The following is a 15,276-nucleotide window of genomic DNA, read 5'->3' as shown; positions in this document are numbered from 1 at the left end:
CCCCTACACGCTCTAGTAGTGTCCAGATGTGCATTGCTGTAGCTGTACTCCTTCCCCGATTTCTGAGACGCATCGGGGTCGTTCGCGTCCGAGTTTACCCTTCTGAGGTAGTTTGCATAATTATCAAAGTTATTACGTATTATGAAATTGTCGTAGAATGGTGCAACTTGTATAGGTTATCAGTTGTGGAAAGTCTTGGTGGATTGTTTGGCTACCATGTGCATGTTTTTTTTTTTAGTTAAAATGTCGTTCATCACCACGAGGACCATTTTACCGCGAGTGCCCCTTTTTCATTTTTTTTCATTTTTTTGCCAAGTCATTTTTCCGTAAGATATTGCCAAATAGTGTCGTAAAACTTTTGCTTGTTTAGTGTTGGAAAGTGTGTCTAGATGATCTGGCTACCCATGCATGACTTTGTTTTTGTCAGATACGACGTAGTTATTGGTATATTGGGTATTTAACTGCGGTTACCAATTTCTGTTTTTTTTTCAATATTTGTAAAAATTACTACGTAGTAAGGAATTGCCGTATATTATTCATTTTTTTTTTATGTTTATGTGTTAGAAAGTGTGCCTTGATGGTTGGGCTAACACGTGCATGTCTTTTTTTTTATCTGAGATGTCGTATATTAGAATGTCGGGCATTTTACCGCGAGTGTCCCTTTTTAATTTTTTTAAATTTTTTGCCAAGTCATTTTTCCGTAAGATATTGCGAAATAGTGTCGTAAAACTTTTGCTTTTTTAATGTTGGAAAGTGTGTCTAGATGATCTGGCTACCCATGCGTGATTTTGTTTTTGTCAGATACGACGTAGTTATTGTTATATTGGGTATTTAACTGCGGTTGCCAATTTCTGTTTTTTTTTTTCAATATTTGTAAAAATTTACTACGTAGTAAGGAATTGCCGTATATTATTGATTTTTTTTTCATGTTTATGTGTTAGAAAGTGTGCCTTGATGGTTGGGCTAACACGTGCATGTCTTTTTTTTTATCTGAGATGCCGTATATTAGAATGTTGGGCATTTTTCCGCGAGTGCCCCTTTTTATTTGTTTTGCATTTTTTTGCTTAGTCATGTTACCGTAAGGAATTGGCAAGTAGTGTCGCAAAACTTATATTTTTATAGTGTTGGAAAGTGTTTCTAGATGATCTGGCTACCCATGCCTATTTTTTTTTTAGCCAGATATGGCGTATATATAAGTATGTGTTCGATTTTCCTGTGATTGCCATTTTTTCGTTTTTTCCCATTTCTTTCAAAATTACTACGTACTAAGGAACTATCACAGAGTAATATTTCATTTATATGTTTATTTGTCGGAAAATATGCCTTGATGGTTTGCCTAGCACGTGGCTGAAATTTTTTTTTTCTGAAATGCCGTATATTAGAATGGCCATTTTTCCACGAGTGCCCCTTTTTATTTGTTTTGCATTTTTTTGCTTAGTCATGTTACCGTAAGGAATTGGCAAGTAGTGTCGCAAAACTTATATTTTTATAGTGTTGGAAAGTGTTTCTAGATGATCTGGCTACCCATGCCTATCTTTTTTTTAGCCAGATATGGCGTATATATAGGTATGTGTTCGATTTTCCGGTGATTGCCATTTTTTCGTTTTTTCCCAATTCTTTCAAAATTACTACGTACTAAGGAACTATCACAGAGTAATGATTCCTCTAGATGTTTATTTGTCGGAAAATTTTGTTTACTTTTTTTTTGATTGAATATCATCAAATTTTTTTAGCTAAAATATTGTTTTACATTTTTTTTTTTCGATTTTATTTCCCTTCAAAAAAATTTTTTTGGGTCAGAATTTTAATTTTATAAACGTAAAATAATCGACAATTATCCAGCAACCCACCATACAATTTTTATGCATATCCAATAATAATTAGATTAGTAAATAACACCTTGAAATTGACATACCCTTCCTACATTTCAAGTGGCAGATTAGGGAGTCTGAGTCAGTGTGGTTGGCGGCCATTTTGTGGACATATCCGAAGCGTAAGCTGCCCTATCTATATATATTCTTGTTCCCTATAGAATTTGTGATATTTTGGTATATTTTTACCTGCATAAATATCATATTACTGTATATATTAAATATATGTATTTATTTACGAAATTTCCAAGTACTCAAAAAATTACCTTTAGATATGGCCCCTGATATAAATGTAATTTACAAAATAATGAAGATTTTTTTACATATTTCTATTTTAGGATAACATATGTTTATTCCCTAAAAAAATTAGCCACTTCCTATTTCATTTGGGTACCCAAAAAAATTCATGAAATTTGGACAATTTTTTTTGGCCAAAAAAAGTTACCCTTTTTTTCTCATTTCAGATCTTCACCTCCATGGGTCTGACTTCATCCAAAATACATCAAGATGTGTCCTAAACATTCAAGAATCAATTCCTAAAAGGATTTGTGTATATATGTATAAACTTTTTTTTTATGAATTTTTATGTCAGGTCTTTTTTTTTTCTACTTAATTTTTTAAAATATTTATAATAAATAGTTTTTCTGCAGATGAGTAGTATTTATCTTTACAGTTGTTTTAAGCATTCATTGAAGTTTTTTTTGGCAAAAGAAAAAAGGAGGTTACTGCAAAAACTGATTTTTCAAGAATTTTTTTTGGCGTCGGGGTCGTTCGCGTCCGAGTATACCCTTAAAGGGGTGTCCGAGGACCGTACCTATCCAGGGTTAATGGTGGATGCAGAGAGGGAGCGACCGTTTCTCAGATAAAGCAGAAAATCCGCAATCTGCGCTACAGAGGCACTGGAAGAGGAAATAGAGGAGGACTTGCACCAGTCTCTAAATACCTCCCATTTCGACTGGTAGATCTTGATGGTAGAGGATCTTCTAGCCCTCGCGATCGCTCTAGCTGCCTCCTTCGAAAACCCTCGAGCTCTAGAGAGTCTTTCGATAGTCTGAAGGCAGTTAGACGAAGCGCGGGGAGGCTTTGACGAAGTCTCTTTACGTGAGGCTGTCGTAAGAGATCCATCCGCAAAGGTAGACTCCTTGGAACGTCTACCAGCCATAGAAGTACCTCTGTGAACCACTCTCTCGCGGGCCAGAGGGGAGCAACCAACGTCAACCTGGTCCCTTCGTGAGAGGCGAACTTCTGCAGCACCTTGTTTAGGATCTTGAAAGGTGGAAAGGCATAAACGTCCAGGTGAGACCAGTCCAGAAGAAAGGCATCTATGTGGGCCGCCTCTGGATCTGGGACCGGAGAGCAATAAGTCGGGAGCCTTTTTGTCAACGAGGTCGCAAAGAGATCGATGGTGGGTTGACCCCAAGTCATCCAAAGTCTCTCGCACACATCCTTGTGGAGCGTCCACTCCGTAGGAATCACCTGACCTCTTCGACTGAGACAGTCCGCCAAGACATTCAACTTCCCTTGGACGAACCTCGTCAAAAGCGAGATGTTTCGATCTTTTGACCAAATGAGAAGGTCCCTTGCGATGACGAAAAGAGCGTGGGAGCGAGTGCCTCCTTGCTTCGAGATGTAAGCCAAGGCCGTGGTATTGTCTGCATTCACCTCCACCACCTTGTTTCGAATCAGACTCTAGAAACTCCTTAGTGCTAGATGGACTGCTAACAGCTCCTTGCAGTTGATGTGAAGGCTCCTCTGGTCTGCGGACCAAAGACCCGAGCATTCCAGATTGTCCAGAGTCGCCCCCCAACCCAAATCCGATGCGTCTGAAAACAACACATGGTTTGGGTTCTTGACTGCCAGAGAAAGACCTTCCCGAAGTCTTATATTGCTGTCCCACCAAGCTAGGCAAGTCTTGACTGGATCGGAGATTGGAATCGAGACCGTCTCTAAAGTCTTCTCCTTGTTCCAATGGGAGTCTAGGTGGAACTGGAGAGGGCGCAGGTTGAGTCTCCCTAGAGAGATAAACTGTTCAAGAGACGAAAGCATCCCCAGGAGGCTCATCCAGTCTCTCACAGAGCAACGGTTTTTCTCTTGCATGAGACGGACTTTGAGCAAAGCCTGCTCGATCCTGTTGGCAGACGGAAAAGCCCAAAAAACTCGACTCTGTATCTCCATCCCCAAATAGAGAATCGACTGGGAGGGAGTCAGCTGTGAGTTCTCCATGTTCACCAAGAGACCCAACTCTTTCGCAAGATCCAAAGTCCAGTGTAGGTCCTGCAGACAGCGATGACAGGACGACGCTCTGAGTAACCAGTCGTCCAAATACAGGGAGGCTCTGATCCCCGATAAATGTAGGAACTTCGCTACATTTCCCATGAGCCTCGTAAAAACAAGAGGAGCAGGGCTGAGGCCGAAGCACAGTGCTCGGAATTGATACACCACATTCCTGTACACAAACCTCAGATAATGTTGAGAGTCTGGATGTATCGGAATGTGGAAGTACGCATCCTGCAAGTTGAGAGAGACCATCCAGTCGCCCTCTCTGACTGCTGCCAAAACGGATTTGGTGGTCTCCATCGTGAACTTTGTTTTTACAACAAACACATTGAGAGCACTGACATCCAGCACTGGCCTCCAACCTCCTGTGTTCTTCGGAACCAGGAAGAGACGGTTGTAAAAACCTGGGGATTGAAGGTCCGAGACTTTCACCACCGCCCCCTTTTCTAACAACAGAGACACCTGAAGATGTAACGCCTGTCTCTTTGTCTCCTCTCGATACCTGGGAGAGAGGTCTATCGGATCTTTTACCAGAGGAGGTCTTCGTACAAAAGGAATTTTGTAACCCTCCTTCAGCAACAAAACAGACTCCTGGTCTGCACCCCTCTTCTCCCAGGCCTGCCAGAAGTTGGTCAATCTGGCACCTACTGCTGTCTGAGGACGTGGGCAGTCAGACTCTGCCACGAGAGGATTTAGATCCTCTCTTCTTGCCTCGCTTGCTATCGGCACGAGAGCCTCCCCTACTGGGAGCTCTGCCACGAAAAGGCGGGATAAACCTTGTCGCTGGCGTGTCAAATTTAGGTCTGCTGACATGAGAAGACGAAGGTACAGCCTTACGAGCAGACGTGGCCATTAAATCATGAGTGTTCTTCTGTACAAGAGACGCCGCAATATCTCTAATAAGCTGTTGCGGGAACAAGGCAGAAGACAATGGCGCAAAGAGAAGTTCTGACCTCTGACAAGGAGTGACACCTGCAGACAGAAAAGAACAGAGTCTCTCTCTTCTTGAGAACACCTGCTGTGAATGTAGCAGCAAGTTCATTAGAGCCATCCCTTATTGCCTCGTCCATGCACGACATGATCTGAATAGAGACATCTCGGTCCGCTGACGAGACCTTCCTACTCAAGGCTCCCAGGGACCAATCCAAAAAATTGAAAACCTCAAAGGCACGGAAAATTCCTTTGAGGAGATGATCCAGATCTGTAGAGGACCAGCAAACCTTCGAGCGTCTCATGGCCAGACGACGAGGAGAGTCTACAAGGCTTGAGAAGTCTCCCTGGGCAGAGGCAGGCACCCCCAAGCCGAGAACTTCTCCCGTGTCATACCAGACGTTCGCACGAGAAGCCAATTTGAAAGGGGGAAAAGCAAAAGCGGACTTCCCCAAATTCCTCCTGGACATTAACCAGTCTCCCAACAAACGCAAAGCTCTCTTAGAAGAGCGAGAGAGCACCAACTTCGTGAACGACGGAGTCGAAGAAGCCAGGCCCAGCGTGAACTCAGATGGAGGTGAACGAGGAGCAGCAGAAACAAAATGATCGGAAAACAGATCCTTAAAGATAAGCATTATCTTCTTAAAGTCAAGGGATGGCTGAGCAACCCTAGGCTCCTCTCCATCCGAAAGAGTCCCCAAAGGAACATCAGCAGGAAGGGGATCAACAACTTCCTCATCCGAAGGAACATCATCCGACAACGGCAAAGTCTCGCGACACGGAGAAGCATGCCGAGGAGGCAACGATTGACAGGCTACATCAATATGCGACGGGGCCGCAGCAAAAGCAGAGGTAACGACGTCACGTCGAGACTGCAAAGACTGAAAGTCTTGAGGCTGACAAACAACAACAGACTGTGTCGACTGACGTTCGACATCACGTCGAGACTGCACAGACTGCAGGACTTGAGGTTGAAAAACAACACCCGACCGTGGCGACTGACGTTCGACGTCACGTCGGGACAACGGAGTCGGCCGACGAACGTCACGTCGAGACTGCGGTGATTGTTGCTGAACGTCACCTTGAGTCTGCGGAAAATGATGTTCCACGTCACGTAACTGACGTGACTGACGAGGAACACGATCAGAGTCACGTTTAACAGCACCGATAACATTAGCGCTAACGTCAAAATGACGAGACAAATCTCGCTTAGGCGGTTAAAGACCTGAGTCACGCTTGTCGGACTGGCGAACCGCAAGCAAAGGATCTTTACGAACCTGGTCATGCTCATAAACCTCCATTAAAGATGAAAGTTTCAACTGCATGTCTTGTAAGACACTCCACTTCGGGTCAACAGGAGTCGAAACGGGCCGTGACGTCGGCAACGTCTGTGCGTGCAAATCATCGCACCGAACGAGACCCTCGGACTCAGCGTCACGTTTACGCTTAACAGGCGAACAGCCATCCGATGACTGAATACGGTCAGAGCTGTCCCAATGACTACAGCCAGGACGCTGGACCTGTCCTGAAGGGACTGACTTGCGCTTTAAGGGTCTTGAAACCTTACGCCAAGGTTTCTTATGCGGCAAATCATCGGAAGACGAGGAGAATTTAGTTTCTCCCGTCTTATGGTAAGGACGTGCTTGAGGAGCAACGTCTGATACCTTTGAGGGAACGTCTGTACGTTTGTTTACACCTCTCACTCCCTTAAGTCCTACGACATTCCTTCTCCCTGGTGCAGGGGAGCTTGAAAGAGGTCTCGGACTAGGTAAGCGACAAGCACGAACAGACGAACCCTCCGTCGCAACACTAAACACATTAGTCGCACTTTCCACTTTACCACTTTGACTTTCCACTTTACCACTTTGACTCTTTAAAAGCTTAACGTCGGACATAAGCTGGTTTCTGTCCGATGCCAACGCTTGAATAGCCAATAACATATCACGCATTGAAGGTTCATGAGTGCCAATAGGGGGTTCAGAAACTACCACTACAGGGGAAGGATTAGGTTCAGGGGCATGGGAAGAGGAAAAATCTAAAGATCTAGAAGAACTTCTCCTCACCCTATCTCTTTCGAGTTTCCGAGTATATTTCTCATACTCTAACCACTCGAATTCCGATAAAACCACACATTCCTCACACCGATCTCCTAATTGACAGGATTTACCCCGGCAATAGCACAAACAGTATGAGGATCGATAGAAGCTTTCGGAAGACGTTTGTTAGTCTTTCGCACATTTGCGATAGACAGGAGAAGGGTCAGCCATTATGAAAATCCAAAGAAAATCCAAAGGGAAGCCAAGTTCATCAACAAAAATCAAAAAAGTGTTTCAAGAGTTTTATTGAAGCAAAAAACCAACACAGCGAAAGCAATAAAACCAAAACCAAGTACTTCACCAATTCGGTAGAAAACTCAAGGTCTAGCGCGAGCGGAACCAATGTTGTCTGTAACACCGACAGAGAAGAACTGGTTTGGTTGAGAAGTATATGCGGTATCTGGCCGATAGTTGGCGCTGGTGGGCACACCCGACAACCTTCATGGCGATCGCTCGCGAGTTTTTGGAATCTGTCGGCCGTCGGAGACGTCAGCTATTTATATATTCACCGGCTAAGCTTAATATTTAAAACTCCGCTATTGCTGGAATAGTGGCATCGAGAGGAGAGATACCCCTTTCCATGACACCAACCACAAAAGACTCTCCACTTCGCCAGGTAGACCCCTGCAGATGACTTTCCCAGGTGTCGAGACATCCTCTCCGCAACTTGTTGCGAAAAGCCTCTCTCTGTGAGGAGGTGCTGGATAGTCTCCAGGAAAGAAGCTGATGCGATGCTACGACTTTGTGGAAGATGTTGCAGTGTGGTTGTTTGAGTAGCTCGTGTCGTGGAGGGAATTCTCTCGGGAATTCCGTCAGGAGCTGCAGAAGGCCCAGGAACCACTCTGCATGATGCCATAGCGGAGCTATCAAGGACATTGCCAGGTTGACCGATAGTCTGGTCTTGTTGAGCACCCTTCTCATCAGACCAAACGGTGGGAAGACGTAAACGTCGATGTTGACCCACCGTTGTTGGAAGGCATCTTACCAGAGTGCCTTGGGGACCGGGACTGGGGAACAGTACAGCAGAAGCTTGAAGTTCAAGTCTGTCGCGAACAGGTCCACCGTCGGGGAACCCCACAAAGACAGGACTTTGTTGGCTACTAGCGGATCCAAAGACCACTCGGTACTCACTATCTGCAAAGCTCTGCTCAGACTGTCGGCGAGCACATTCCTCTTGCCTGGAATGAAGCGAGCCGATAGTGGAATCGAGTCGGCTTTGGTCCATCTCAGTATCTCTACTGCAAGATGGGATAGCTGTTGCGAAAAGGTACCTCCCTGCTTATAGATATAAGCCACTACCGTGGAGTTGTCGCTCACAACCACCACGGAGTGGGCCGCCAGGATCTGTTGGAATTGTTGAAGTGCCAGATTTACGGTCTTCATTCTAGCAGATTATGTGGAGTCACTTTTCTGATTCTGACCAGAGGCCTGAGATCCTGTGATTCAGAACGTGGGCCCCCCACCCTTCTTTTTGAAGCGTCCGAAAACAGCATCAAATCCAGGAGGAGGACGAGAAGATCTACTCCCATTCGAAGGTTTCCCTCCGTCCCCCAACACTGAAGGTCCGTCCGTTCCGCAGGACCCATAGGAACCAGAATGTCCGGGGAATCGAGGCCTTGATTCCACCGGGACTTGAGCCGCCATTGCAGGGATCTCATCCTGAGGTGGCAGTTTGGAACCAGACTGGCCAAGGAGGAAAGGTGTCCTAGGAGACGTAACCACGATTGGGCTGGAAGCTCTTCTCGTCTGAGGAACAGATCTGTGACCCTCCTCATCAGCCTTGCTATCCTGTCGTCTGACGGAAAGGCTTTGTGGAGATTGGTGTCCAATATCATGCCTAGATATACCAGTCGTTGAGATGGAGGCAGAGAAGACTTCTCGGGATTTACCATGCTCCCTAGATCTTGGCAAAGACCCAGAAGCTTGTCTCGGTGTCGAAGAAAGGTCGACTCCGAGTCTGCCAGGATCAGCCAGTCGTCCAGATAGCGGAGGAGACGGATGCCGATCCTGTGTGCCCACGAAGATATCAGGGTGAACACTCTGGTGAATACCTGGGGTGCTGTGGAGAGACCGAAACACAGCACCTTGAACTGGTAGATCTTGTTGTCTAGGCTGAACCTTAAGTACTTCCTGAAAGACGGATGGATTGGGATCTGGAAGTACAGGTCCCTCAGATCCAGTGTACACATGAAGTCTTGCGGTCTCACTGCAAGTCTGACCGTATCTGCTGTCTCCATGCTGAACGGAGTTTGTTTGACAAACTTGTTCAGAGATGAGAGGTTGATGACGGGCCTCCAGCCTCCAGATGCCTTCTTTACGAGAAATGGTCAACTGAAGGAGCCTGGGGAGCCGTCGATGACCTCCTGGAGAGCATACTTCTTGAGCATGGTCTCGAATTCTGCCCGAAGGGCTAGCCCCTTTAGCGATCCATGGTAAAGGCGCTCAACACCACTGGATTCGCTGTCAAGGGAGGAAGAGACGTTAAGAACGGGACGCGATATTCCTGACTGATCATGGAGATCGTCCAGGAATCGGACTCGAGTTGCTGCCACCTGAATGCGCAACTTGCCAGCATCCCCCCACTGGTGGACATGCAGGGGGATTGCCAATCCTAGTGCTTGCGGACTTGGCCGCTCCCTCTAGGATTCTTGCTTCCCCTGGAGGACTTTCAGCCCTTCTTGTCTTTGACAGGAAAGGGCTACTGCTTGGACACGTTCGTCTTTGCTGCCACTGCCGGTTTCGTCGTCTTGGATTGGCGAGGTTGATGGAGGTTTGTAGGGCTTATATGTAAAAGCCCTTTGGAGAAGAGTATCATGGTTCGATTTCCTCCACCTCTCAGCTGCCTGTTCCGCATCCTTGGGCTCAAACACTCTTTCCCAGATGGAAGAGTGTCTGACCTTGCAGGTATCCACGGCTGGGACCCTCCAGTGGAACCTCTCGGCCACCGCATCACATCGTTTCAAGATCAAGTTTGCCCACAAGTTCGAAACTATGTGGGCCAGAAACTCGATGGAACGTGTGCCCGAGAGAAGGAAGGTCTCCAGGGCTTTCCTGATGCTCTCCTTGGACAGATCCTCGGGTCGCAGCAGGATACCCAGAGACCCTAGCCAGACATCCAGCCACGAAGTGGCCTGTATGGCGCACTTTGCGACCTTCTCCTGACTCAGGATCTCTGTTGCCGAGAATGTCACCTGCCGGCTAGAGAGTCTCTCAAGAGAGACTTCCCTGGTAAGCTCTTCCACGGAGTGGTGCTCTAAATCATGCTGCTCTCCTCCTGGTGAACTGGCAGCAAAGTCTCCTGTCCCCAAAGGCTCTACTTGGGGGAACTCTTAGAGTCCTTCGATTCCCTCATAGGAGGAAAACGTAACTCCAACAAAGAAGTCTGAGGGCTCTTCTCTCCCTAACACGGGACGAATCTACTGCTCGAGGTGGGTTTCTCCCATTGGTGCGGTGGGAGAAGGTCTCACCTTGGTAGAGGGAGCGCGCTGGGAAAACCCTAGGGGTCGCACGCGAGAGACCGTTGAAAACACTCTAATGCGGGCGCGCGAGAGAGACATCATAGGGTGAGCAGGAATCAGATTGAAGAGCCCGTGAAAAATGTCAGCGCGTGCGCGCGGCTGTCAGCGTGCACGTGTATGAGGTTGTTGGATCTTGAAGATCGTCGGCGCTTGTGTGCGAAAGAAGATCGACAGTGCTAAAGATCGACGGCGCTGAAAGATCGTCGGCGCTTATGCGCGCAAGAAGATCGTCGGCGCTTGTGCGCGCAAGAAGATCGTCGGCGCTTGTGCGCGCAAGAAGATCATCGGCACTTGAAGATCGCCGGAGTTTGCGCGCGAAAGAAGATTGTCGGCGCTTGCGCGCACAAGAAGATCGTTGGCGCTTGCGCGCGTAAGAAGATCGCTGGGGCGGGGAACCCTCGGAGCCTGTGCGCGGACGATCGTCGGAGCTTACGTGCGTAGGGAGATCATCAGCGCTAGCGCGCCAAAGAAGATCGTTCGCCAAGAACATAGTCAGCGCTTGCGCGCATAAGAAGATCAACAGCGCTCGAAGATCGTTGGCGCTTGCGCGCATAAGAAGATCGTCAGCGCTTGCTCGTGAAGGAAGACCGTCGGCCAAGATGATCGTCGGCGCTTGCGTGCGTAAGAAGATCGTCAGCGCTAGCGCGCAAAAGAAGATCGTCAGCGCTAGCGCGTGTACGAAGATCTTCGGCGCTTGCGCGCGTAAGAAGATCGACAGCGCTCGTCGAGAAAGAAGATCGTCAGCCAAGATGATCGTCGGCGCTTGCGCGCGTAAGAAGATCGTCGGCGCTTGCGCACAAAGAAGATCGTCAGCGCTAGCGCGCAAAAGAAGATCGTCAGCGCTAGCGCGCGTACGAAGATCGTCGGCGCTTGCGCGCTTAAGAAGATCGTCGGCGCTAGCGCGCAAAGAAGATCGTCGGCGCTAGCGAGCGTACGAAGATCGATGGTGTAGGAAGATCATCGGCGTGCGCTAAGATGAAGGGACAGCTGACAGGACGATCCGGAACTGGGACGATCAGGACTGGAACAGGATTCCTCTGGATGGAATTCTCAGGAACAGCAGGAACAGTAGGCAAGCGCTTGCGCGCAATTGCGCGCGAGCGCGCAGGAAAACGTTGGCGCGCAGGGGATACCTGGCGCTTAAGGGACTTACTCAGTGTGAGAAAGCCCCTTTTGCCCCGAAGGAGCCGGTGCCCGTTGAATAACAGGGTGCGTAGGCGCCCACAGCGTCAGCAGCCAGGAACGGAGACGGCAGGACAGCAGGTCTAAGAGATGGCGAACTGCGGAGAGGTCCCGAACAGCCGGCTGGTCTGAACAGGAACAGTCCTCCGAAGAGGGGTCTTTATGAGTGGCCTCTCTCGCTAACGAGAGAGGTGAACATTTCGAAGAAGAGACTAGAAGACACTGATGATGGCGCCCCTTAGGGCCGTTGGATCAGCAAGCTGACATATAAGGAGCAATCCTCCGAAGAGGAATCCTTATGAGTGGCCTCCCTCGCGAACGAGAGAGGTCACAAGATTGATCCTGCAGCTGCTCAGCCCCTTAAGCATATGCCCCAAGAGCATAGTCGCACGAAATTCCATGGTCCGGCCTTGCAACCGCTCAGCCCCTTGAGCATGGTTACAAGAGCGGTCACTCAGCACCACGAGCAAAACCGCCCGAGGACCAGGAAAATCCATCCAGGAATTATTAAGGTAAGAGAAGTTCCCCCCCTGCAGGGGAAAAAACTCATACCTGGGAAGGGAAGTTACCTACCCCTGGAGGCGAACCTCCTGAGCGTTCTAAGATAAACTAAAGAGCTGACAGTTGTCACGGGAGAACTTCTAAGAGAAGGGAACATGCCCATGACGATGTCCTAGATAGGCGGCAGCAACAGCAGACTCCCAAGGCACAAACAGGGCAGCTCTGCTTCGTTGGCACAATTAGGCAAACGAAGAAACTAGATCGTAACTGGGGAAAGAAAAAAAATAAATAATTAGTTCACAAAAATTCCCCCAGGAGGAACTCCGAAGAGAAACCTCGAGGGAATAGGAACATAAGAATTACAAACCAAGTATGCGGCCTCCTCCCCCACTGACATTCACGTGAGAAGGGGGAGGGCGGAGAACTGTAACAAAAACAGAATTATAACAGAATTATAATTACTGTATGTATTATAACAGAATTATAATTACTGTATGTAATTCATTTAAGAATGTTCACAAATAGTAAGAACGACTGAACCCCGAAGGGAAGTTTTCTCCACAGAAGCTGAAAAGTTAACAAATACAATTAGATTCATTGAAAATAATTGAGACAAATAAACGGAATAGCAACTCAACCCGCAACGGGAAAGAGGCTACCGTAATAGTACGTAGTAGTAGTAAAAGGGTGAACGACCTCGAGTAGAGAGAGAGACCGTAGTCAAACTAAACTCCCACGTTCCCCTCGCTGAGAGACCAAGCTCCCCGCAGGGAAGGAGGAACAGCGGGGAAAACAGATGAATGGAGAAAGTCCAACGATGACGATTCCCCACGGCGGCCGAAAATCGGAAGCCGAAGGAACGACCGAAGGACCAAGAGATCGTGCCCCATGACGTGCAACCGCGATGGCCTGGAACTATGCGGTGACGTTGTCGTACACTACACACACTCAGCACAAACACTGAAAAGGAAACTTACTATATTTCTATACCTAAATATATACATAAACATAAAGAATGTTTATGTATAAATTAAGTATAAGAAAAAGTAATTAAGTAAAGACAAACCATTAATGGCTGCCAAGCGAGGGTGAGAGCAGACACATCTACCCACCACCCGAGCCAAAAGCGAAGTGAACCAGTTCACCAGTGTGTGAGGGGGGAGAGGTAGCTAGCTACCCCTCCCCTACCCCTTCACTAACTAGCGAGGGGGTAGTTAACCCTCGTTAATAATCTAATGGCTCGCCATTTCAGCTACGCCGAAATTAATACCCAATGTAAATAGCGTGGTTTGTATTTCGGTTACAGGACAAATATATATATATATATATATATATATATATATATATATATATATATATATATATATATATATATATATATATATATATTACATTATTTATTTGCAACAAAAAAAGTGTAACTGAGAGGTAAGAATGTATGTATGTGTGTTTATGTGTGTGGATATATATATATATATATATATATATATATATATATATATATATATATATATATATATATATATATATATATATATATATATATATTACATTATTTATTTGCAACAAAAATAAGTGTCATTTTCAAAGGAAACAGGCATAATTCTATAGGGAAAAGTCGGTTTTTACTAAGAAAGTTTTACCTACTCGTAACTATAATAAAACCAATGATAAAATAACTTCATATTATGGTATATTAGATCATATAAAACATAATCCCCATGAAGAAAAAACGATTTGACAAATATTAAGAAAGATATTGCCTGTCCCAAAAAACTACGTTCTACCTTCGGATCACAATAAACATTTTCCCAATAAAGAGAAATTATTTGAAAAGTAATAAGAAAGGTATTGCCTGTCCCAATAAACTACATTCAACCCATGAGTTTTAAAATTATGGTATTTCTAAGGCACTTACATCAATATACTTTTCCCACAGGTGATATTGGGATTATTGCACATTTCTGATGATTAATAATGCTGCAAATCTCTCGTTTTGATGTGTTTCCCTATCCAATAACCCCGGTTTCTCAACGGGGGCCCTACAATATTGTGTTCATATAAGGGAGTCCAAAAACTTATATACAGGGGTTTGCCCAAGTAATCATGGTCAGAATTGCATAAAAGAATATTAAGAGTATTAGAATATGGTTCATATATTTGCCTAGAAATTAAAGTTTCATACATTTAACGTAAAATTACCCAGAATCAATATTATCGACTAGGAAATGCAGTCCTGTACAAGGATAATAATTTACCAACTTAACTATGTCAAGCTAAAATTCATCCAGCCTGCCTGATCGTTACACTTACAAGAAAACATAGCTTAGTCAAAATACAGTCTTTACAGCTAAGATATGCCTTTGCAAAGCAGAAATTTACCGATTTTTATATGAAGTGGGAATACCAGTCGCGAAGATATCAAACTTGTTTAAGACAAATTACAGGTTAATGGCCTGAAGTCTAGACTAGACCGCAGACGTGTGGGGAAAAAGTCTCATACACAATAACAATGACTAGCTAATTCGTACCTACTATAGTTCTATTTCTAAACTGCAGACGACATACATGTTATCAATTTAGTTCCTTAGAGAAAGCAAATTTCATTATATAAAGTAGCATTCCCAAAGTTTCCATCGATATCTCTATGTAGTACTCAACAATTCGACACGAATCTTCCTTTATAATTTTATTTTTGTGCGTATTGAATTACCCTATGGTTATGTGCAGCTGGATGCTGGTGAGCGCTATTTCACACAAGGCATTACATCATTATCTACAGATTACAAAACAATATATAGACCCTGAAAAACAAAATCAAGAAAAGAATTTTGAAAAAAAAATAGAAGAAGCTATTGAAGAAAAGAAAGAAAAATATGAAAAAAAAATAAGATTTACTGA

General features: G+C 45.6%; 1 protein-coding gene across 2 annotated transcripts in view; it reads right to left on the bottom strand.

Moving 5' to 3' along the window:
• Positions 1-14,915, bottom strand: part of rho-7 (rhomboid family intramembrane serine protease rho-7) — a 56,101-nt gene extending 41,186 nt beyond the window's left edge. The window contains exon 1 of one of the 2 annotated variants that reach the window (XM_068375277.1): positions 14,758-14,915. The gene's annotated coding sequence lies outside the window, so the exon portion shown is untranslated. Of the gene's footprint in view, positions 1-14,293; positions 14,511-14,757 lie in introns of those variants that run through there. The other variant, XM_068375278.1, reaches the window with a different exon arrangement.
• Positions 14,916-15,276: the final 361 nt, after the last annotated feature.

The sequence above is a fragment of the Palaemon carinicauda genome, chromosome 6 (genome assembly GCF_036898095.1).
Source record: "Palaemon carinicauda isolate YSFRI2023 chromosome 6, ASM3689809v2, whole genome shotgun sequence".
In the NCBI taxonomy this organism is placed as follows: domain Eukaryota; kingdom Metazoa; phylum Arthropoda; class Malacostraca; order Decapoda; family Palaemonidae; genus Palaemon; species Palaemon carinicauda.
Note: the sequence above shows the minus strand (reverse complement) of the source record. Positions and strands in the feature narration are given on the sequence as shown.